Consider the following 25,289-nt stretch of genomic DNA (forward strand, 5'->3'; position numbering starts at 1 on the left):
AACGTGTGATGAAAAAATAACACCACAAAACTGCCAACATCCTGCAGGCAAAATTAAACTGAATTGACATTACGTTGAGAATTCTATGAATTAAGAATATCAATGTGGAAACTATAGAACCAAATGCACTTGGGTATAAAACCGTTGAGTTGGACAGTAGGATGAAATGAGCGACGCGTCCGGCGCATTACGCAATGAAAGAAACAAATGAAGCTTAATAGAAAAACTGCTCTTGCACTAGAAAAAGCCATTGGTTAAGTACAGACTGAACTGAAAGCTTGTACAGTGACTAAAAATATACATTTGTAATGTTAAAATATTCGCATTATGCCAACACTGATGCACCCGATGAATGAAAATAATTGATATTCATGGAAATGGAAATGTAGAAACTCTAATTGTCAATCGATGATGTGTCGATGGGTTTTAATAATTCGCGATTGAAATTGTCTTCTCGTTTTCCAGGAAACGAATCAGGGATGTAAATGTAATTGTGAGAGTGGGAAATAATGTTACAGGAACCCATGTGCAGCTCAATGGGGAGGAGAGGATACGTGGGACTGTGAGAGAGGCTACGCCTATACATGTGGAGATTCGAATAACCAGACGGACACATAGTTAGAAGGTAATTAACGAATTTTGAGATGAATCTAATCTCAATCATTTGGGAATAGTTTAGGAAAGTTTAGGAATACATTCGCATAGTTTAGGAACTAATAGTTTATTTATAATTAATGACTCTTTTATTGGCGTATAGTTAGCAGGTGGAGCAGATGATAAGTTCGAATCTTAATCGGATTTGCATAGATCGATGTAACATAATTTGGGAAGTCTAAAAAACATTAATTCAGAGTTTAGGAATTAACTGTTATTATTTAATTAATGGTTTTCTAATTGTGACTGGGGGGCAGGCTGCGCATGCGCATACGCCCTTGTGGCCGAGGGTATACAGGGTCCCCTTTAGCCTCCTGCTGGTGGTGCACCGGCATGTTTTGGGGGTAATTTTGAACCGAAAAGTCCTTTTCCACTTTTCGCTCGGACGCACCCCTATCGAGATATTGGGGTGAAAAGCACGGCCAATGGGGCGCGAGAGAGAGGGGGAAAGATATTTCTCTCTCACTCATTGGCAATTTTAAAACAATCCTTTGGAGGGGGGGGAGGTGATTAGATTAGATAATTAATGTTTAAAATTGTCGAAATAGATGTCGAAATTCCCAGGGGATGGCTCGCGATTTTCGCGGAATCCGGAGCAATAAACGTGTTTTCTTGATTATCAAGTAAACAAATGGATTTACGGCCTTTTGTCACAAGACATTTTTTGCAGAGAATCAAATTTTCTACAACAAATGTCTTCTGGTGGCATCCCGTAAATCCATTAGTTTATTTAATAATTGGATTTAAAATTTTAACCAAAATCCTCAATTTATTAATAAACTTATACATTTTCGCGATTTTTACCTAAGATAGTCGTTTTCTGGGTTTCGGGGGGGGGGTGATGATTAGACCCCCCCCCCAAGGATTCTCTTGAAATTGCCAATGAGTGAGAGAGAAATATCTTTCCCCCTCTCTCTCGCGCCCCATTGGCCGTGCTTTTCACCCCAATGTCTCGATAGGGGTGCGTCCGAGCGAAAAGTGGAAAAGGACTTTTCGGTTCAAAATTACCCCCAAAACATGCCGGTGCACCACCAGCAGGAGGCTAAATTGGACCCTGTACACCCTCGGCCACAAGGGCGTATGCGCATGCGCAGCCTGCCCCCCAGTCACAATTAGAAAACCATTAATTAAATAATAACAGTTAATTCCTAAACTCTGAATTAATGTTTTTTAGACTTCCTAAATTATGTTACATCGATCTATGCAAATCCGATTAAGATTCGAACTTATCATCTGCTCCACCTGCTAACTATACGCCAATAAAAGAGTCATTAATTATAAATAAACTATTAGTTCCTAAACTATGCGAATGTATTCCTAAACTTTCCTAAACTATTCCCAAATGATTGAGATTAGATTCATCTCAAAATTCGTTAATTACCTTCTAACTATGTGTCCGTAATAACCAGCCTTGGTCGAGTGATGAACGGGATATCGATCTGGTGATGGTATCGAATGACTCTACGAAACAACACCAACCTGACCTGACCAATAACCGTCTCTTACTCGGCCATGTTAAGGTAAGAAATTGTTTGATCATTTTTTTACTGACTTTGGAGGTGATTAATTGGCCTGACACTTTGATGGGTTTTTATTCGAGTTGTAAAATCAATGAAAAATTCGGAAAAAAATTAGAAAGTTGGGAGGGACATATAAGATGTCATTCAGTAATGGCTGGCAAATCATCCCCATTTTTTTCATAATTTTTTTTCTATTCCTTCTCTCTACAAAAATAATTCTTGGGCACATTTTTATCTACTCTTCACATCGCGTACATTTTTCCGGACTGTACCAGGACATAAAACTCTATCGCTGTGTCAATAGGAGCCAATCTAAGTACATATGCACACATATGTAATGCATCCCAGAAAGTAGGTACAGGGGGGATAGGAGGTATATCAGACTAGACAGACTTCCCATAGCGTTGGTGATGGAATAACTGGAGCCACGTTTGTTTCATGCAATTTTCCACATTCTCTTTACTCCATCCGGGAGTTGGCGAGGGCGGGAGGGGGGAGGCATCTCAAAGACCCAAAATTAAGTAATCCGTGTCTCTTTATGAGTAAAGTAAGAAGGGTGGAGAGAAAAAATGTGAAGTCAGCCTGTAAATATTTCATGAGGCATTAAAAAATGACACATTTCCCCCGGCCCAATATTCAACTCGAAGATTGAGAGCGAATTTTCATGAAATGGTTGTTCTGTGTTAAATAAACATCGTTATCAGTGATTTTTATCATCGAGGAGTGGCAAAGACTCGAGCCAGGCATTATTATTTTATTTGAACAATGGCTTTTATCATTGACGTAAAAAGATGGCTGTCTTTGGGCAGCCATTTCAATTTTTTTTCACTATCAGTCTGATAAGATAACCACTCATGATCAAGGTGAAGACATGATAGCAATGGCATAACAATTTCTCAAGTGAATTTGTCACAGATTTTCTGCCGTAATGATGACACTGATGATCACCTGCTGTCTCATGAATTTAAAATTACATTGAAATTGAATTAAATCCCTCGACGAATGGTAAATATACGTTCAGATTTTGAGAACTAAAAATCTCTCAGCCATTTGAATTGTTATATCAATAATCAAATCCCTCTCAATGTAAATAACATGAATATATTTGAAACCCTTTAATGATTAAACCGAATTGTCAATACACATTCACGAATTTCGCATCTCTCCCATGAATTTCCATTTATTTTTTAACCCCCCTCCCCCTTTCAAATATTTTTTTTTCCACCCCCTCCGCCCACTCGTTTATTCAACCAACAGTCTGATGACTCCCAACGCGAGGTGCATGGGTTTTCGAGGGAAATATACTGACGGTGGGAGGCAAATATATTTTTACTCCCCCTTTCTCCCCCTCACCCACTCTGAAAATCATCGATTCAGCTCGGGCTCTGGAAATTCTCCCGGGGCTCGGGAAACGATACTATGGACAAAGAGAATGAGGGGGGAGAGGGCCACTGGAGTCATGCACCATCAGCGAATACCACTGTTGATGAAGAGGTCTGCAGCCCCCGGGGAATACCAATTTTCCCATTTTTACCCCCGATGAAAAAAAAATCTCGAAAAAAAAAAATTCCATGAAAATCATTCACCGAGGTCATCGACGCCCCTTCTCCGGCAATTCCCACCCCTTTGGGTTGGCGATCGACAGGGGGAGGAGGGGGGTTGTTCGTTTAAAGCCTCCATGTACGTGACACCAATACATAAATGCTCTAGTGCGTGATTGTATGCGTTAGAAAGCACGTGGGTGAACCATTTCTAGCGGGGCCACGAGGAGAAGGGGGGAGGGGGAGAGATAGGGGGTGCGATCGGATACCCTGAAGTATGTGTGGGCTAGAGATGGTACCCACAAGAGAGAGAATTTCGACTCTGTGCGTGTGTGTGTGTGCCACGCGTTGGCTGCAGCCCATTGGCCCCCCATTCGTATTGGCCAGCAAACGCATACTAATACAATAGGGGGAGGGGGGGTAGGAAATAGCCAAGCCGAGTGGAAGTTGAGGGGGGTGGGTTTTGGCTGCGCCTGCAGTCATCGATTCAGACAGTCATTGGCTGACTCTACCAGCCGGCCGCCATTTTGAATGACTCTGGGATCAATACGTTGAGGGTTTCGTGGAAAGGATTCGGGGGGGAGAGGGTTAAAATTTTTTTTACAGTGTTACTGCAACAGGGGTGGGTGTACATTGGCTAGCACGCGTTTTCCATCCTCGCCCCCGCCCCCTGAATCGTTCTGTCTCTCTCGTCATCCACCCTTCCGGGACACCATCATGCACTTGCCACCCCCCTTCGGCATCCGGTCCTCCCTCGTTTACAGCGAAATGAATGTGTGCTGTTGCACGATGGGTTGGGAAGTTTAAAATCATCGAAAAAATTTTTCCACCCCTCGGCACTCTTCACATCCCCCTTCCACCCAGAGGGAGAACCCTCCTTTAACGATAGCCAGGGTATATTTCCTAGTTTCGCTGGGCGATGCCTGGGATGCGTGTTTGCCAGGGCAAGCCCGCGCTTCGTTTTATTATGGGAATTTTTTTTTTAGGGGGGCTGGGCCCCCCGCGCATGATGACTCCCATGGGTAACTTCGTTGGAGGCTTTTAGGTATAGGAAATTGGAAGGCGATCGATCGGTATTTGAAAGAGAGGTTTTCATGGCGTCGCACAGGCTTGCCAACTGAAATTGAGGGTGAGAGAGAAGAGGTTTTTAGGGGGTTGCGTGGGTTTTACGGCTGGCAAGCGTGCTACCGAGATTGCCGAGGTTCTTTTCTAATGTCGATGGCTGAGACTGATTTTTTTCTCTAAGAGGGGGAGGGGGGTTGGACGAATGAATTCGGTACAGGGAGGAAGAAAATCGGAGCAATTCCATATGGTTTATCTCTTGCGGTTGAGTTCAACTTCGATAGGGATTGGATTGTTGTTTCGAAGGGATTTTCAGACGTGGGAGGGCGAGGGGAAGGGGGATCCACATTCATGCAATTTTACAAATAAACATGTTCGATATTTGGGTACTTACGTTATGAACCGAACTAATTGAAACAAGGACATAAGGCTCTCTTGGTAGCAACGACTTTTAGATCACATTTTTAGATTATAAAGAATTTTTTAGCGCTTTTTTTTTGTTCATTGTTTAAAGTTTTATTTAAATTTAAAATCTTGAGTTTCTTTTTTTGAGTTTTTCTTTTCGTTTAAATTTACTTTTAAAATCTAAAGTTTCTCAAAACTTGTTAAAAATATACTTTAGTCATATCTTTACAATTTATTTCCTTCGTCTAAAGTGTTACTTTTTTGGTTTCTTCTTTTAAATTTAAAACTTTTTATTTTTCAACTTTTTTTTTATTTTTTTTGGTTTCCTCTCTTTTTGTTCCTTGATGGTATATTTTTCGTGGATTATTTTTTTTCTAAGGCAATTTGCTTGAATTTTTTTCTTGCTTAAAATCTCTCCCTTTTTTTTGGCTTTTTTTCTTAATTTTTTTTTTCTAGATTTTTTTCTTTTTTGGTTTCTATTTTTTTTGTTTCTTAGATATCACTTCGTCGTTTTGTTTTTTAGTTTCAATTTTGTATAAATTTTGGTAAATAACAAAAATGGATCCGTGATGATGAAATAAGGATTTTAATTTGGTTCCGGTTTTTAATAAAAAATTGGCTTCCAATACGTCGACAAATGAAAATTCAAATTGTTATTTTCTTTCTTCTGATGTTCGTGGAGTTGATTCAGACTTTATTTATATTGTGGTTGTATTTATTCGGTTTTTTTTTATGGTATCTCTTGTACACAGACGGTTAAATCGGTGTTAAGGTTTGTGTGTGTTTATACGAACGGTGAAATTAATTTTTCAATGAAATAATTACTATTACAACACATAACAACACAGTGCGACGCGTCTGAAACAGAAATTCAAAAATATCCTCAATTAATTCCCCAATGCATCATCGCCCTAAGCCAATCATGCCGCAGAAAGGATCTCCAAATTGCTCTACCCCGAGTCCCTCGCGAAAAAAAAATCCTGAAAAAATCATTAACATTCCCCCTCGCAACGCAACAAAAGCTCCACCCCGAAAAATCAATGACGAAAACGCTCCCCCAGAGTCATGAAGTCATCGTCCATGACGCGTTACGGCCGCCATTTCCAAGTCCACCTAAAACTCGATAAATCGAAAAAGAAAAACCCCCATCTCAATTCAAATTTCCCGCTCAATCTCCGGAAAAACCGCGCTAATAAGAAGCGGGTCACGTGTCCCCACTCTAACGAATGAGCGTCTTCGAATTTTCTCCCACCACTCTAGAATCTGACGTCCGCCCCCTTGGTGTGTGCATTAACCCTTACCCCTCACCCGCCATCTTTCCCATCTCCTCAGCCATCTCCGTCGCGCCTTCGCCGCTATCACCCCCGCGATAAGACGTGTCGCCGTGGAGGGCGACGTTGCCGTTCTCCCGACTTTCTCCCCCTGACACCCCGGAGCAACCCGTCTCCTTACCCAACCCTCCTTTCAACCCGCGCAACCCTTACCCCCGCGCCGCCTTGAGGGGCTTTCCCGACTTTTCTCACCACGTGGAACCCACACACTTTAGAAACTCGCCGCGCGTTCCGCTACCCGCGTCACACTTTAACAAAAAAATCATCACTGAGACATCCGCCCAAGACATTTCTGCCCAATTCATTCCCTATGGAGATCCTTTTCTACGTCACAATCCACCCGCCGCCCGGCCAACTTTGATTAACCCGAATGACGTGAAATTTTAACATTTTAAACCGGAGAAAAATCACATTTTTAATTTTTTAAATCACAAATAATCAGTAACCTTTGATAGAGGCATTGCGAGCATCCCCGTGTCTGAGTAGCAACTGCGCCGTGGCCCCGTGTTGGGCGCCCCCACCTCACCTCACCAAAACCGGCCACCTCACCTAAACCATCATGGCCCGGTACATACACACCCAGTGTTGAAACACCCTCCCGTTTGGACATTTGCGCGGGGCGCGCGCAATGATTGTGTACGTGTCCGTAGCCCATGTATAACCTCACATACGAGGGTTGATGCAGTTGGTGGAAGCAGGATGGGTAAATAGTGCGAGAGAAGCCGATGGCTAACCCCTAGCTTCACCCCTTCTCCCCTCCCCCAGTCAGTATATACTTGTACATTGCCACCCCAATGTCCAAACGGGGGTAACGCACACACACACACACACACAAGCTGAATCCTTCAGAGTCGATGACGGCTTGGCCACGGGGTGAGGTGGAGAGACGCGAGAGAGCTTTAACACGCGTGCTTGGTTGATCCCCTACTCCAATTTTACCTCACCACCCCTTTCACCCCTTGGTCCCAATTTCAAACCGTAACTGGATGCACTACCACGTACTAGCAACTGCTGATGCTGTTCTTCCTCACCAATTCGTATATCGAATATGCGTGTAAGGCATCACTATAACTCCCAGTACCAATACAACTGCTCCTTGGATTAGGCTTGGTATTGCTAGTCTGCAAATGCATGAACTACGTCTTGGTAGAGTACCGATTTCGTATCTCGAATCCTGACGTTAACCACAACCAAGCCTTGCCTTGTTGGAAGGTTACGCGTGCCAGAACCCGGTGGAAATTGCACAGTAAATTCCTGAATCTCGGGTGTTCCCTCTTCGTTGCTTGTTGCCTTTCCTTCGATTTGGCTTTTCGTCAATGTTGAGTACATGGTGCACTAGACAGTTTTAGATTGTCTGCCATTTGGAATATCGTCCAGGGTCATTGAAGGGGAGATACATCCCGATGGATGTTCACATTATTCACACAAATCAGTAGGCTGGGATATTGTTGGGAGATAATGAGACCCGGGATTTTGCTTTTGGTGTCTAGGATTATAATGAGAATGGCCAACGATTTTTTTTTTCTATCTAGGGCACCATTGTCCTGATGAATGGACTAGTGAGGAACCATTCGTTACCCAGTCCTGTTAGGCTGTTTGTCCACGTGTACTATGAAACTATTGTTCGAAATCCAGAAATTTTGGATGGCTCTGACCAATTCTTTCCTCAACCATCATCACGATCATCTGCAATGGTCGGATGGACAGATTCGCCTCCCTCCCGTGGTGGATTAGATTTCTCTTCCCGCTCAGGTTCTATCCGTTAATTGTATCGATTGTTTAACATCGTCACTTGAATGCCAACCGTTACACAACGCTGAATAGCCTTCCTATCTGGCTGATACTGTTGCTACAAGTCCCCCCCCCAAAAAGGGCTTTCTACCCTCCGTACCATCAGCCAACGGTTGGCCATCATCATCATCATCTTGTGTCGTTCTTCATCATGTAACTATCATCTCATCACAACCCTTCAATTCCTGAAACCGGACGACCCTCATTGTTACCCCTCGCAGCAACCTGCAATAAGAATCTCAACCGGATAACACCATTTGACCTGGTTACGGCCCTCACCCCCCTACCACCACCTTTTTTTGCTCTCAAGATAGCTTCCTTTGAGGTTACCAGGGATGATACAATGCCAGTCAATTTGCATACGCAAAAACTATCAATTTGAAGAGAATACGAATAATGGATTTTCGTCGGCTCTCCTGTAGTAGATCTTCAGAGGGGCTTACCCACTTCCTATTCTTGGTTAGAAGGGGTTAAAACCCTTAACGAGCGAGTCCTTGCGCACCCGAAATTGCAACCCCAAATAGACAATTTGTAGATAGGGTTCCTAACGCTTCTCCCTTTTCATCTCGGTGATTTTTTTTTTTCACAGGTCTTTGTCTTTGTTTGGAGACAGGAGGGGACATCATAATGGCTGGCCAAGGTGACCATTCGGCTTGTGTACCTACGAGGGATGCAGGTATAAAACAATCGGAAGGGTTACCCCGAGCCATAGCCGGAGAGATTCGTGATTCGGTTTTTTTTGACGATGGGCAGAACAGCTGCTACCAGGTGCGATGATGATGCCTCTTGGATTAAATGCTCCTGCAGACCCTCCGATGGACACACACCGCGTCTTTTGTTAGGTTGGACCCCATCGGTGGACAACGGGGAGATATACCAGGTAGGTGCGCATATTAATCAATCATTATGGGGATTTTCGGTGGTAATCTGGAGCATTGTTTGGGTCCATGTGTATGTGTGTGGGGTTTTTTTTTGGGAGCACAGACCATTTGGTACTTTGTAATGAAACTGAGGAGTCTTGGCTGGCCGCCTAATGATCATTCGGTTAGGTGGCTGGCCTCTCAGTTTTCGGGGTAATTAGGAAAAACAAAGGAGGTGTCTTTTCTTACTCTCGAGTGTGCTTGTCTCAACGGGTGGTCGATGCCCAGGGGATGGGAAAATGGCGGAGCGGTGATAAAATCTAAATGGAAAAGTAATCCCGGTGGCTCCGGCGCTGGTAACGAACTGCTGTATTTCATTTATTTATTCTTTCGCGCCGAGGAACAAGTGGATACAATAGCAGGGACATTATTCAATTGTTATAATTTTTACATTTGCAGAATAGAGGAAGAAGTGAGATAGTTCAGTTTCGGACACTACTGGAAGTCCGGTATTTTTTACCCTAGAGAATTATAGCTTTCCTCACTGCGTAGAGGACTCGGGAAAATCACTTGCTTTTCCGCACTCGTGCGTGCAAATGTGCTTTTCCCCCGGAAAAACTTTGAAAGAGAAAAATTTCCCGGTCGCGGATAGTGAGGGGTTCAGGTGGAGACTCGTGTGATGATGGCACTTACATCAGAATCCGCTTCCAACTCTATTCCCATATCCCACTCTCGTAGACCACTTGGTATATCGCTCGATTGCCAACGTGTCACGGTACCTAGCCTCACCCGACTAACCCAATCACCCGGGCGTGCTTGGACAACGTTTCTGGTTATATCGATTTTCGTATTTAATCGAAAATTGTAAGATGACGAGAAATTACGGAGAGATGAAAGAATCGAAAGGAGTTGGTTCAATTAGGGGGAGAAAAAAAAATGAAGTGCTTCTTGGGAAAATGAACCGATTGTTTCTGCTGGGGAAACTTTCCTTGGGGATTTTAATCGAATGAAAACAAAAATTGTTTCAACCCCGGCTGAAAGTTTTCGTCCAGTATCCTTTTTCAGCTCAATCTGCGGCCGATTCAGCCGTGAAATACCCCTCCTCTCGTTCCGGTTTTCCGGACGGTCGAGAGGACGTTCAATGGTATGATACCCTTTTTTCTCTTCTTCAGGGAGAAAAGTAGAAAAATTCGATTGTCCTCCACGGTTCATCATTTCCACCGTTACCCAGTGAGGAATATTCAATAAAAAACGACCGAAGTCAAGTAGATTTACCGATTATGAAGGGGACTAAGAAATTTTAAGTCGCGATGTCGTAATTTTTCACAGAAAATGACGCACGAGATATGTAATTTTACGTTAATTTTTTGCTGGCGGTAATTGTTGGGTCTCGGGAGAAAGTGACATTCTTAATTAAGGAGATAAATACCCCAAAAATAACTTCACACGTGCGTGATTAATCCGAGTATGAGGGATGTACCTCCATTGACGGTAGTTGTGGAAATTTCTACTTAAAGTCAAATGCTCCTCCAGATGTCCGAGGTAACCGGGGGATGGGTATAAAGAGGCGAAAGGAGGGGGGGCATGATGGGTTGAATTCTCTTTTGGATGAATTCTCTTTTGCCTCAATTCACCAGTATCCGCGGCATATGGACTACCCAAACATCAGACACAGCTGCGAAACGCGGTATGGTTACGTTCACGTGATTATCATGGGCTGTACGGTCAAGATGGTTAACGGATGTGTGTGACTCTGATTTTTAGGGCTGTAGTTTTTTCAATTGAAGAGTTTCACTTCCTGAGGTTATATTCAACTCTTCCAAATCCATAATGACTTCATTTGCGCGAAGGAATATTGAAATTTGGATATTTATCGGTGATTACGCTTTTACTGGTGGAAAAAAATCAATTGAACTGCCCCAAAAAAATTAGAAATTCCATTTAAGGGGTTTTTAAAAGTACTAAGGGGCACAATGGGGCATGTATAGGGCCGAATATCCTTTCGTTTTTCAAAGCAGAATTTTTTAAAATTTATGATCCTTGATTTTTATCATCGCAGAAGTGTTGAAAAAAAAAATGGTGTCTTATCTCCGGATAGAGGATGTAATAATGAAATTTTCGTCGGACGACGGAGAAAGTTTTAAGAGTGTAAAAGTGAGGACAAAGAAAAGTACGTGGGTGGAATGAGCGGGAGAGGGCGATGAGGGGAGAGGGGGGCGGGGGAGATTTAGTGGGATAATAAATCGAGTCTTCCGTCCAAACTCTTGCGGTAAGCCCTTGGCTAATTTTTTTCAAACCCGCGAATTCATTTTTCCGGCGTTATTTGCCACTTGGGGATTATCATCATAGAATGTTTATCACAGGGCCTCCGAATTTTTTAATAATAAAATTTGAAGTGTGTTCTGAAGTGGGAGATGAAAATTATATTAACAAAATGTGCAATAATTTTTTCAGTCTTTGGGTGGCAAAAAAATTTAGGTCACTTTCTCAGAGAACGAGGGTCATCCCCTCATTGAAATTAATTGAGTAAAGAAAATGATTCTTATGGCGATCATTAATTTGCCACGATTATCCCGATAATTAGTACGCAACTTGGGGTAGAATGGATCCGATTGAATAAATTGCAATGAAAATAAAAGCGGATCGCAAATTCCATTAAAATCTAATTTTTCACGGCCACTCTCTTAATTAAAACATCAAATTGATTGCGACCGCGGTGGAGGAGGATTGGTATGAAAAACGTCAGTTGGCAGGGCCGAGAGGGCAAAAAGAAAGCTCAAGACGGAAGAATTGGGGTCCAGTTGTCTTTCTCGGGGCGATAGGGCAAGAGGTATAAAATAAATGAAGATGAAATCAATTATAAAACTGTTTGAGGAGGCGTTGTCGTTCTCTCGATATATACATCAATCCGAAAAATAGACGGTTACTGTGGTGCAAGAGAGATAGTGAGTGAGGAAGAGGCGCGGAATAACGACGCTATGATAGCCCAGCCCCCGATCCTTCGATCTCGAGAATTTTCTTAATTAAAAATCTACAGACTTTGCTTTCAATTAAACAGGTTATAACGAGAAACCCCTCACGGAAACAGTAAATTAATTTCATCAATTTTTTTTTTGTCAGGGAGAAGTGCGAGATAAAACTCGCACTATCACTGGGAGAAAAAATTATTTCTGCAGAAGAGTTATGTCCTCTTGAAGGGATTTTTCGTTGTGTTGAAGCAATTTCGGGGGACGCAATCAAAAAATGGGATTTTTTATAGGATTCTACGATATTTTTAATAAATATATCTCTTCCAAAAATAGAAAGGAACATTAATATTGGAAAAAATATATCAAAAGATTTTGATCAAAAATATTTTTCGTAAAAATCTTTTGTCGTTCTACGAAAAACAGAAAATTGTCTTGAAACGAAAAAAAAAACTAGAATAATCCAAATTGTAATTCTATTTTCAGAAATCGGTGAATAAGAGTACATAAAACTTTCGCGGCTAATATTTTAAACTTTTTCATAGCGGAAGTGAAAATACAACGGGACAATTGCCAGAATAAATTTTAAATAGAATCTTGTTTTTCGTCTGAATAATCTTCCAATACGAATGATACATGGCGTCTCATTTAATTCGTTGTATCCGCTGATCCCCAAAAAATCCACCATTTTGAAAATTCTATTCTAGAAGGCATTACGCAATTGGTACAATTCGTACAGGCGGTAAATTTATATTTGGCGGTGTCCATACCACTTATTCCTCTTGTTCAGTGGGGAGATGACTTTCATGGCATGTCTATTGGCTGGTCATCGCCATTTTTTTGTTGTGGGGATCAGCAACTACATCTTTTCCCCACAAATCCCCCATTTTCTATTCTGAAACGCGAATAAAAATCGACGCCTCCACTTTTTTTTTACTGATTTTTTTTGCACGTGGTTTTAAGAGTCTATTCTTGACTGTTGAGCAATCCAGCGAGTTATGTATTTAGATAACTATGTATGGATTCCAAAGAGAGACAGAGAGAGAGACAGGCATTGGGTAAAAATGTTTGTTTTTACGTAACACGGTGTTACATTCGATATTCATGGCATTTCCACTCATGTTTCTGGGTTCATTTTGAGACTGACCTTGAGAAAAAATTCAGCCACATCTTTAACAATTCTCTATTAATAAATAAAGTAATGAAAAACTGTTCTCTTCAATATTCCAATATTCATGAATTGCCTGAATAAAATTTAATAAAATGTTTTTCATAAAAAAAAAAATATTTCGAGGAAGTTATTGGTTCGTTAGACACCAAATTCTCCCCTCCCACTATTGTTCACCCTCCATTTTTACGCTATCATTGGATAAAGTAGCCGCCCCTTCCCACTGCATCCCACCTACGCACACACACACACGAACGCGTGCTCCAACCCTCAGTTCTTTTCCACTTTCTTTTTCCCCAAGTACCTAAACACCCCTTCGCTCTTTCCCTTTTCGCTTCAATGGTGGCGGGATAGAGGGTTGAGTTGAGGCTGGAGTGCTTCGATTGTTTTGATCAATAAACGGAGATTGGGGTTGTGTGTTCCTCCATTTTACTCGTCTTATTTTTATTCTCAAAGTTTTTGATGGTCTTTTCGGTTTATTGGGGATCAATCAAACATTGGGATTAACTTGTACGGTAATTGATTCGTTTCAACTGAAAAATTGCGTCACTCACTGGGAAGGAATGTAATAAGAAATAAAAGAATAGTATAATTTTATTCCCCAAAAAAATTTCATTATTAATGTGATGAAAAAATTATGGAATTACTAAATTTGGTATAATTTTTGACAATGAATATTGAACGAAATTTCATCATCTCACGAATGGGAATAAGAAATGTCGAAGACTTCAATATCCGACGCTGATTTTTCCGGCAGAAAGTCAATTGAATCACCCTCCCACCTTCGACTGTCGAAGGATATATCTGAGAAGAAAAATATTGAAGGGAGACAAAGGGAAAAAATCGAGGCGAATCGATTTTTCGGAGGTGAGGGGGAGGAGTTTAGGGAGGCAGAAGTAATTTTATCCCTCAAAAATCGCGACCTCTCCACTAATTGTCTTCCCACCCCTTGGGGCTGCCCCCACGCCCTCTGAAAAATGAGAAAACATTTTTTAAGGTTCAATCCATCTTCAAGATATTCACCCCTAGCATCTCGTCAGATCTTCCCCCTTTTTTCAGCTCCTTCCAACGGAGAATGAAAGAATGGAGAAAAAAAAATAAGGGAAGAGGAGATGGATTTTGTGTGTATACAGACTCAACTGGGGAGGTTTCCTAACAATGCATGGGGTGGAGATGATTTTTTAAAGAGATAAATTTTGTGGGGTTTGTCATTTGAATAATTTTATGAATTTTGGGGAGTCACTGAAAAGAAAAATTTAATCCGCTGGCTCTGAAAAATTCCTCTCCTCGTCCGAGTTTTCTTAACTAAAAAAAACAGCTTTTCAAATTAATGATGATATTGTAGATTAATTTTAATCCAGATAAAGGTCATAAAGAGGAAATAAAATTGAGGGAAGAGAGGAGATTTACATCTCTATAAATTAATTTGACGCGATCATCTCACAAAACCTAATCTAAAAATCCAAAAATCGTAAAATTCCCAGACTCATTATCCCCCACTCCAAATAAATTACATAAATTAGAACATCCACCCAGAACTCACCCCTCCCCCAACCCCCTGACATTTTATTCCACCCCCACTCCAGCGGCCTTTGACCAACCGAGAGCCGATGCCACTGTTTGCGATTAATTATTCGAAAACGTACTGTGGTATGAGGTGGGGGCTTTATTGGGTGGACGAAGAGTGGAACCGAGGGAATGGGTGTAGGGGAGTGTCAGAGGGGATGGGGGTGGTTGGGGGGAGGGGGGCTGGTGGTAGAGATCGAATCTCGGCGCGACCAATCGTGTCCGCGTCAAACATTGATTAAACTTTAATATATAATTGTAAATACCGGAGTAAAAACTTGTCCTCAACCCACTACCAAACCGTAAAAATCATGATTTTTCCATCAACAAGCGTTTCCGATAAATTATTTATCGCTAATTAAAAACCCAAAGCGATTGGTTACAACTGTATTCTCTCGCGATGAAATTCTCGTACTCCGGATGATAAAAAAAAATTGACTTACCACTAGTTAATTTATTATCCATCACGCGGGCATAACTACACTGAACTTTCAATCAACAAATTATAAAAATCACATCGTAACTCAATATATCATAAAATTAATAAACAATTCAACGATTTGTCGCCAAATATTTATGATTTTTATACATTAATTTAGTGCGTAGCATCTTAGTACGCCGCGGTCGCGTCAAAAACTGACCCGTTGGGACCATTCAGACCCTCAAACTCTCCCAGGCCCGACCCCCCCTCCCCACCACCAATTGTATCTTATTTCGGTCCTTGTGAAGGGGTCAATTTTCAAAAAATTTAAATTCCATTGATGCTTTTTTCCCCCCTTTGTTTTTATTTTTATTTCCCCCTCCGCCATCTTGATTTCTTGTATCAGGTCATCTACCCCCCTCCCCCTCTCCGCGCCCTCCTCACCGTGGTCCCGCAGGAGGGGAAATGGACACAGGAGAGAGATGAGAATTAATTCGAGGGACGGAGCCTCTCTCCATCATTCGTATTTCTTGAGAAGGGTTGGTGTGCGGACGAAGGGCCCTAGGGGAGTCTCCTGATTTGCCTTGGAGGTTTTTTTTTTTTGTTTATATTTTATTCCACAGAGGAGGGGTAATTTTTATTTTTGTCAGAGGGAAGATTGAGATGCTTGAAGTTCCCACAGTGAATTCGACAGATGTTGCTAATGCAGGTCAGTGATTTTTTTAGCCTGCGGTATATGTAACAGCTTTTCACTCGGAATGATTGTAATCGTGAAGTTTTTTGAAGTTGGAAGGGGATGAGCGAAGTTCTAAGGGTTGCTACAGTCGAGTGTTTTCGGTTCTCAAAGAGCGATGGGAGAGATACTTCTGAGGGGATGACAGGATTTTTTTTTCGGGTCCACATTATATGGTCAGTTAATATTTTTGGAACTATTAAAGAAAATTTGTAAAAAATTATCGGAGGATCTGTGGTGATGAAAAGGCTTCTTTGAATGATTCTGAATAGTCCTGCGTTTTTTTATCACTTGTTGGAATGATTTTCATTGGAAAAATAATAATAAAGCATTGAGGACTTTAGAATAGCTAACGAATATTGCATCGCCGTCAATCACACTGGCATCAAGTACCTATTCTCCCTCATAGCCACAGTATCCTCGACGTCATACTACGCCTCTATGCAAATGCCTATGGCCAACATTTCCCTCGCGCAGTATATACCCGCCACAGAGCAAAGGCTCTCGCCACACCGCGCCTCTTGCAAAGCCCCAAAAGGCGAGTGAAAGGCCTTGGAGCCATCCCCCAAATCAATTTCCGATGATGAAATTGCACCCGGCCAATTTTTCCCCCGAAAACATTCCCAAAAGTACCGAGTGCGCCTCTTCACCGAGTGAAAAATAAAATTATTACAATATTCCCACTGATAACATCCTATGGCGAGGTATGAACAGTCCGAAAGGTACGAAAAATCCACTGGGAGAGAAATTTTTCACGTGCCTGTTCATTAAACAAATAATTAAACATCAAATTGATTCAGTCATTTCATAATGTTGACTGCAATTTTCCAATTATCGTGATTATTTCGGAAACTTTGGAATCACCTGCCCTCGAAAAAATTCCTATACAATAAATGTCTGTCTTCAGTATTCAATCATTTGTAATGTATCACGTATAATTACCATTTTACCACACTCTGTGTGCATAAACCAGACGCCATATCTATTAAAATATCGGTTAAAATGTTCATCCCATTAATTGCTGCTCTGCGTTTCTAAAATATTCAATCAATTGTAATGAACTTCATGTAAATATAATGGAGCTCCACTAATCGTAATGCCCTTCCCCTCTGCTATTAATTTATCTGAATTATGTTAATGGCCAGATCAATAATAAATAGACCCCCTCGCGAACCCCTCATCCCCCTAAATACCATAAAAATAAATACAACTGACCTCACGTGGCCGCGCACCCCCAACTCCGAATGTCCTTTCCTCAAGGCACCCAAATCCCGTAGGACTCAGCATCCACCGGCATCACAACTGTTGCACAATTCCCCACCTCAAAAAAAAAGCCCTCACAAGCTCAATACACTCCCCCCTCCACATAATCCAGCAACTTAAACTTCATTAAACACGTTAATGACAAGTTAGCCCCATCATCAGACATAATTCCACCAACTGTTTTGATTTTCCCCCGTAATTATTAATTACCAGCATCAATTTTACCTCCCCTCAGCCCCGCTGATCATCAGCATTATCATTGTCAGTTGTGTAGAAAGTGCCGAGTGCCCTGTCATCATCATTTTCATCATAATCTCCATCTCCGTTGAAAAAAAAAAAAAAATATTCTTCTTACGAAGAAATAAATCCTTCGGAGCACTGTGCGTCACTCCTTCCTGGCTCAATCGATGAATGGAAATAATAACAACAGATCGTGTGTACAGTCTGTCCTTGTCACTGCTCCTCAGGAGTTTCTCTCGCACACCACGCGGTGCGCACGCCTCGTCTTCACTCGGCCATTTGTGCCTTTCCTGCCTGTACTTAAGGGCTGTTCCTCCTTTCTTTCTTTCAAATTTTTTGTTTACCTTTCGCTCCGTCTCTCTCCCTCTGGCTCTTCGTATCTCTCCCCGAGCCCTTTACCGACGCTGACCGGCACAGAAAGATCGCGTCGTCCCCGAGGAAAGTTCGGTGGAACTACGATTTTTTAACAATTTTTTATTTGAGTTTATTAATTTTTATGGTAAAAGGAGAACCCACGACCCGCGCGTCGCGTTCTCAAGATATTCATGCGATTTATTGCGGCGCGACTTAGAAATGCATCTAATGCGGTGCACGCCGCATAGAATGCATGCACCTTGGCGAAGGAGGGCTATGGACAAGGGGGAGAGGGATGGTAGGAGGAGGCGTAAAAGAGGAGGAGGTTGGATAGACAGGGGGTCATACGGGGGGGAAGTTAAAAAAGAGATGGTAAGCGAAATACATTCTGCTTGTACCGGGAGTTAATGCGCATGCGCAAGTATGTATATGATGTGTACATGTGGCTGTTAAAGATTCATCTTAGTGTTTTTTTTTATTCAACTCGGCTTTCCTTTGGCGTCAGTTGATTGATGTTGAATTTTTTACATTTTTCTTTTTCTAAGGTGGGGTCGAAAGGGGACGACGCGGAGAATTTTATGGTGGTGGGAACGGGGATTGGGGGGAGGATTTTTACGGATGAATGGTGGTTGGGAAGTTTTGAGAGATTGGGGTGGAAGATGATTTTTTGAGGGTTGGTATTTCGAATTTTTGGTTGTTAGGAGGGAGGAATTTGGCGGATGGGTGACGGATTGGATATTTCTGCTCTGAGGAATGCTAGCATCCCCCCCGGTGGGAGGAGGGGCAGTGAATTATCATGCGAATATTTGCACCAGGAAATGGTGGTCAATAAAAGATTATTCGATAATGGAACAGGGGGATTTGAACTCGCAACCTTCAGATTACCAAAACCCTTCATTAATCACGATACCGGCAGTTGCCAGATGTGCCATTGACCGATCCTCATGCGGAGAGGAAAATTCTTTAAAAATTACATGTCTGTTCCGTAATCCACCAATCAAAACAGTATTCAGTAAAAATTAGGGAAGAGTTTCACATTTTTCCAGTGATCGTTTCATATTTTTTCTGGAACGTTTTGGATTTTTTCCTGAAAGTGCTACCGATTATTGTTTTAGCTGACAGATTACGGAACAGTCCCCTAATTTTTCAACAATTTTTCTCTCCATGTGCCCTAGCAATAACTAATATTTACAATTCGAAAAAATTATTCCATCAATGATCCCGAAAATGACGAACGCCCTCCACCTCCAGATCAACAAACTTCCTCCTCATTCATGATACTCCGACCTGACACACGTACCAATGATCAATTAACCTGAACAATAAATATGATTAATCATCCGAAAAAATGACTCGATCAATAATCATGAAAATGAGTCACGCTAGAAGGGATTTGCCTTCACAATCTTCCGAATGCTAAATTCCCCTCATCAATCATGACACCGAGAATCGCCACATTTACCATTGATCAATTACCGCCCTAACAAGCATCCACTAGTGATAAAAATAATCATCAAAAATTTTCAAAACAACATTTGACTCTCATCATGATACTCGAGCCCCCTCTTGTACCGTACACGGGTGCTCGTGCATTATACTCAAGTGCATTACGAGTCTAACGCACACGACGTATCAAACTGAGCTCGCGCTGCGTACAATCCAACGGTTGTGGGAGTGAATATGTGCGAATTAAACAGAGAGAGAGATGGTACAATGGCACGAGGGAAATGGATAGTGCTAGGTCGGGGACCAGGAGTGTTTCTCTCGTCGGCGCGCAAGCATGGACTATGCCATGCGAGAGTGCACACGCCGGTGGCCGAGAGGAGTGATGGGGTCTCCTCTCCGTTTTGATATATATAACAGAAAATGTGTGAGAGAGACAATTGTATATATTTACCAGCGGATGCATACACCAAAGGGGAAAATCCGAGGAAAGAAAGGAGACGCCCATGTGCCCATCTATCCCCTCTCTCTCCCCCCTGGACCCCCCGCCCTCATTCTTTCCCTGACCCGTTGGTGAAGGGCTCCCCCCCTCCTCTTCTGCAATTTTTAACCGCCGATGGCAATGTTCCTGTTGCCATGTTTGTTGTTCCATACGGAAAGAAAATTTCTTTTAGAATTACGCGCCTGTCCCGTAATCTGACAGTCAGAACATTATTCGAAATTGAAAAATTAAAAATTAATCATTTTTTACCCCGCGCGAAACAGTCGAATTCATGGCGAGATGGTTTCAAAGGAAGTGGTTACATTGAAATTCAGCGGCTGTCACCAGCAAGCCATTGTCATTCAATCATATCAGATTTCTGGAATTTTGGAAAATTGATTGAATATTATATTTTGGAGGACGTATGTAACATTGACAGCATTCCACCGCCAATTGAATTTCACATATGTGAATTCCACCGCCTCGATCTCCAGTGGAATAGATTTTTTCGGTGAAGAAAGTCCGTCAGTATTGGTGTACGGAAAATTAAATTACTCCCGTAAAATCAAATACACCCCCGTCTCAGTGACGGAGGGTGGAAAAAAACCGTGTGAGATTGCTAATGGATTCCCTCAACGGGCTAGAGTCGTCCGTCGAAAAGCCCAACTCCCTCACTCTTTTTTTTTACCCCCTCACATCCTCGTATTCATTCCCGTTAAATCCGTGAGGGTCCCGCAGTGCCTTTTTTCCATTTTTTTTTGGTACTCCAACCCCTCCAGCACTGTCAACACAGGCGCCACGAGTCTCAAACGGGTGAGAGCGAGACGCAGCGGTGTAAACACGCGGTAAAGAGCGAGAGGAGGCGATCCACGATTCGCGTTTTTTTCCCTCACCTTGTTTTCCTCTATTTTCCGGTTTTTCCGGGACACTAGCCATGGGAAAAGCAACAAGTAGCAGATTATAAAAATCACTCCACCCCATATCTCACACGTAAACGCGAATAAATCCCCGTGGGACTGGATTTTTTTTAATGAGTGAAAAAAAAAAATTTGATGAATTGGACAAAAAAATTGTAACCCTTCGTGGAACGCGGGGATGAGCCGATACAATTTCCGTTTATTCATCACAATTCGCGTGTGGGGTGGACTAGGGGGTGGGGTATTTGGGTGTATGTACTTTCGTTCAGTTTCTCGCATATAGCGCATTCATTGGGTGCATTCGCCGATTGTTCTGGATATACGATTTACATTAAACTACCGTTTCACTTTATGTGGATGTATATATTTTCGATGGAGCGGTGGGCAGGCGGGCGGTGGCGTATTTCCGAATACTGATTGGTCCGCTGAGAATTTAATTCGCCGGGAAAATTATGGAGTTTGGCGAGTTATTTCGGTTGGTAAAAATCGATGATTTTTCGTTATTTATTGTGCGGGGATTTTTCAATTTTTAGCCCCACGCATCGGTGGCCGGTATTGAGAGGTAATTAGTGAGCGGTTTTTGGGATTCCAAATTCTGCGGATTCGTTCCTGAAATTATTTGGATTTCAGGGTGGATTTTTACATTTTAATGAGTTCGCGGGATAATTACATGGAAATATCTTTTGAAGGGGGGAGGGAAAGTTTCCAATGGAAAACTCTACAGAAAAATATTTAAAACATGAGACATTTTTCAGACAGATATTTTTTATTCTATTTTATATCAGACATATGTTGTTACATGGATGTAAAAAATTTTCTGTATGGGAATTCTGTCGTCAGATTTTAATTTTTCAATCCTTCCCACATCGCATTTAAAATAGAATAAATAAATGTTTTTTTTTCTATTCCACCGCGCAAAATCTTGGCACACGTGTCCACTTGCTTTGAAAACCCGGAAAAAGATTAGCAAGAAGTGATGAGGGGTTGGAGGGGGTTGGAGAGGGACTACAGAAACGGTGGAATATACCAAAAAACGATGAGCGAGAGAGAAAAGGCTCGCGGAAGGGGGCGAGAGGGGTCATTTCTAGAACGACTAAAAATAAGTACTCGCGCGAAAATGCAATTGCATTTATGTATACGTTCATACAGTGGGTATGTACATACACAATATGTTAATGTTTGGGGCTGGGCTTTTTTGGGTGTATGTATGGCAAAAGCCACCGTCTTGAGTTAAATAAAATGGGTAGGGCGTTACGGCGGGAAACATGGTGGGGCTTGTATGCAGCGGTTTGAAGAAAAAGAAACAAAAATTGCGGGAAAAGTAGCTAAAATTGGCGAGTCGAGACTTTAAAACCGATAGATGGGGGAATTTTGTGGCTACTGCCAGGAAAAACCTGAAACTGGGTATAAAATTCATTTATTTGGGATGAGAAAATTAATAGAAGCGCCAGGCGGAGAGTTTTTTTTTAGAGGGAAATATGAAAATTTCGGATTTTACGAAACCTCGGGAGAGTTGCAAGTAATCTTTTATAATAAAACTCATTGTTGTGCAGTAAAATTAATTTTTAAAAATGAAGTGTAGATTTTTTGATTTTGTTGAAGAAGACTAATCAATTTTACAAGATTTTTTTTTTTATTTCGTCTCATAATGATTGTTATAAATTTTCTCTCCCATTCACCTCAATTTATCCGCGGCGCCGGATTGAAATGAAGGCTACGATATTGAGACAATAAAGCCATGAGATCATTCGCACAAAGAAATATCCTTTTTTTTCAGTTGATTGAAATACTGAGATTTAATTCTTTAAAATACCCCGATAAATTAATCGCCTCCATAAATTAATTATAATCATTTCTACGGGACGGGAAATTGCATGTGCCCTTTGCTTTATAATTTTTCCCTCATTCAGCTCAGTCTACTGGTGGCGCCGTATTGAAGGGCATCCAATATTGAGACGATAAACCAGCGAAATGATTCGTACAACGGAATATCCTTTCTTTTTTTCAAGTTGATTGCTGATTTTATTCGTACAGTGGACCTTGTGTGCCTCGTGCGAAGGAGAATACGCGAATGTGTGAGAGAGGAATTTTTCGTTGGTTACAGCGAGAAAGAGAGGGAGTCAGATTGTGTGTGAAGGGTGAAGAGGGGTAGAAGCCCCTACGGCCTTGATGAGAATAACTCCTCCGGCTGACCATACTTCGCGTGAATTTGCACGCACGAAAAATCTCAACGAGAAAATCAATATCACGTCTTTCCATGAATTTTATTTCTCTCAACATTTTCCGTTATTTTCCGCTGACGCTCTGGCCCACCAAAAATATGACATTTTCCCCGAGCGAAAATTCAATTAAATATTTTTCCCCATTGTTGTCACAGGAAAATTGAAATTCCAGTGGAATAAAAAGTGAGGTGAAGAAATAATGAATGAAATTGGGATTTTTACCACCACTTTGATTTTTCAATCAAATTTTTGTTGTTTAAAAAATATGAAGTTTAATTAAATTTGTTTGCCCTTTCTGGCTCGTTTCGAAGGGAGAGTGGTTGTTTGATGCAATTTATCGATGATAAAATGTCACTCTGGGTGGTCCACGACTCGGCAAATGGTGGAAGAGGGACAGAGAATTGAGTCGAAGGAGGGGGAATTTTTTTTCCAAATTTTTAATTCATCAATTTGCCGGGACGATTTCTGAATTATCGACGAGTTTGCTGAAATGATCAGGAACCGACGGCGTTTCTGAGACCCAAAGCAGCCTGAAGATGTCAGCATCGGCCTGTGGCTGCAGATATCTGTCTTATCATCTAAAGAACGTCGCGATTTTGGGAGGAAATTCGAAAATTTTTGAAAATTACGATTCGGGACTCAATTTCATCTGTGCACTTGTTCAAATTGCCTTATGATTGTTTTTTTTCTAACAAGTTGTCATTCTAGGGAGAAAAAAACCTGGGTAAAGGGTCGAGGGTAGCCCGAGACCATTCAAAAGAAATGGGGATGAAAAAAATGGTTCCATGGGTGTCAAAACAGAGTGACGAGGGTTTCGTTGAAAAAGGGTTGGGGTGACAGTTTTTTATCGTGACGGGGCTCAACCTGTATCCTACCCTTTTTTTTTGGAGTCGCTGACAGCTAGTGTATTAAATGACTCACGAAATTACGTGAACAAGTGTGGAATATCCCCCAGTTCGTAAAAATATTCTACCCCTTTTTATCTACCAAAAATTGTCATTAAAAAATATTTTTATCTCGCTTCATAATTCCGTTGCAAATTCATAATTTTAATGCAATAACAATCTAGAAATGAAATAAAAACCTGAAAATGTAAATGAACTCACCCCCGTGGAGGTAAAAAAATAAACAAGGTAGCACTTTAAATCTCTAGCGCGTTTACCGTGCCAGTGGCTTGTTTATTTTTTAATTAAGGTCTTCCAGTCCCGTCGGGAAGGATTAAAAAAGGTAGCCCCTTGGAGTTATTAAGCTAATAATGTGTCCCGTCCCGGTGACCGAGCGTGTTTCCCTACACGGTGGATAAAAAAAAAAGTCCAAATAAAAGAAAGAGGTCGTGAAAAAATTGGCCGTGTGCGATGGGGCGTTGGGGGAAAAAAACCAGGCACGCGACCTCTCTTGGGTCGAATAGAAGAATAAACGAAGGATAAAAAAAAGTGAACAAAAAAAAAACGAGGGTCTCAGGTACCTGAAGACAGCCTATAAAACCCACTTGAGGATTCATACGCATGTTTGTATGTGTTGTGTGGTTTCAAGTGGAGCAATTCTCTTGAGAGGTTACACTTGTTCTGGGTAACACGACTCTTTGTCCTGGTATGGTGTGCTGAACCTTGCTCCTTTGTTTACAAATTGAATGGAGCACAAAAAGTTTGATATTGGTATTAATCATTAATTTTTTTTGTAGTAGTACAGGAACACTTGTCACAGAATTTTTTTATCGTGCGATGATATAATGTACAATTTTCATGCGGTTGAGAAATGAATATTTCTTCCCGAAGCCGAAAAAAAAATTATCTAACGACTGAGGAAATAGCGGGCTCCGCTCAACTCAAGGAACGTAATTTCTTGGGACGAAAATAGCTGTTTATAGTGAGCCGATTCTATGGAAGCCAATAAGATTGGATTTTTCAATCCAATTTTCCTCCCTTTTTGTCCACTTTTACCAACAAAAAGGAAAGATAAATAGAATGAAAACATCTTTGAAAGTTCGTTTGATGTTCCCGTCGGTAAAACAGAACGGGAATAGCCGAACCTGTACAAAAAAGTGGACTTTTTAGGGAAGTACTACCCAACTCAGATTATCATAATTTTTAATGTGCAATAAATTTTTCGCCACTTAGAAACAAAAAATCTATTCTTATAAAAGGCAATCGTATCATTCCACGCTCCACCGACATCACCTGTCATCGAATAAATATCCGCGTCCATCGTCATACACACAATCTTTTATCCTCCCTTCCACCCCATCCCCCGCTATCTCACTCTTGCCCGTTTGTAAGCTCACCTAGTCGTTTCACGTTATATCCTCGGTGTGTCTTTCTCACTCCGTGCGCCTTTGCCGGGCACCACCAAGC

The 25,289-nt window shown here is 41.6% G+C and overlaps 1 protein-coding gene across 4 annotated transcripts in view; it reads right to left on the reverse strand.

The window, feature by feature from the left end:
• Dati (datilografo) overlaps positions 1-25,289 on the reverse strand; it is a 173,906-nt gene that overhangs the window by 67,770 nt on the left and 80,847 nt on the right. For 2 of the 4 annotated variants that reach the window (XM_064129182.1, XM_064129180.1), the window contains one exon: positions 5,172-6,040. The gene's annotated coding sequence lies outside the window, so the exon portion shown is untranslated. Of the gene's footprint in view, positions 1-5,171; positions 6,041-6,959; positions 7,246-17,233; positions 18,109-25,289 lie in introns of those variants that run through there. The other 2 variants (XM_064129179.1, XM_064129181.1) reach the window with 2 other exon arrangements.

The sequence above is a fragment of the Diachasmimorpha longicaudata genome, chromosome 10, assembly GCF_034640455.1.
Source record: "Diachasmimorpha longicaudata isolate KC_UGA_2023 chromosome 10, iyDiaLong2, whole genome shotgun sequence".
NCBI lineage: Eukaryota > Metazoa > Arthropoda > Insecta > Hymenoptera > Braconidae > Diachasmimorpha > Diachasmimorpha longicaudata.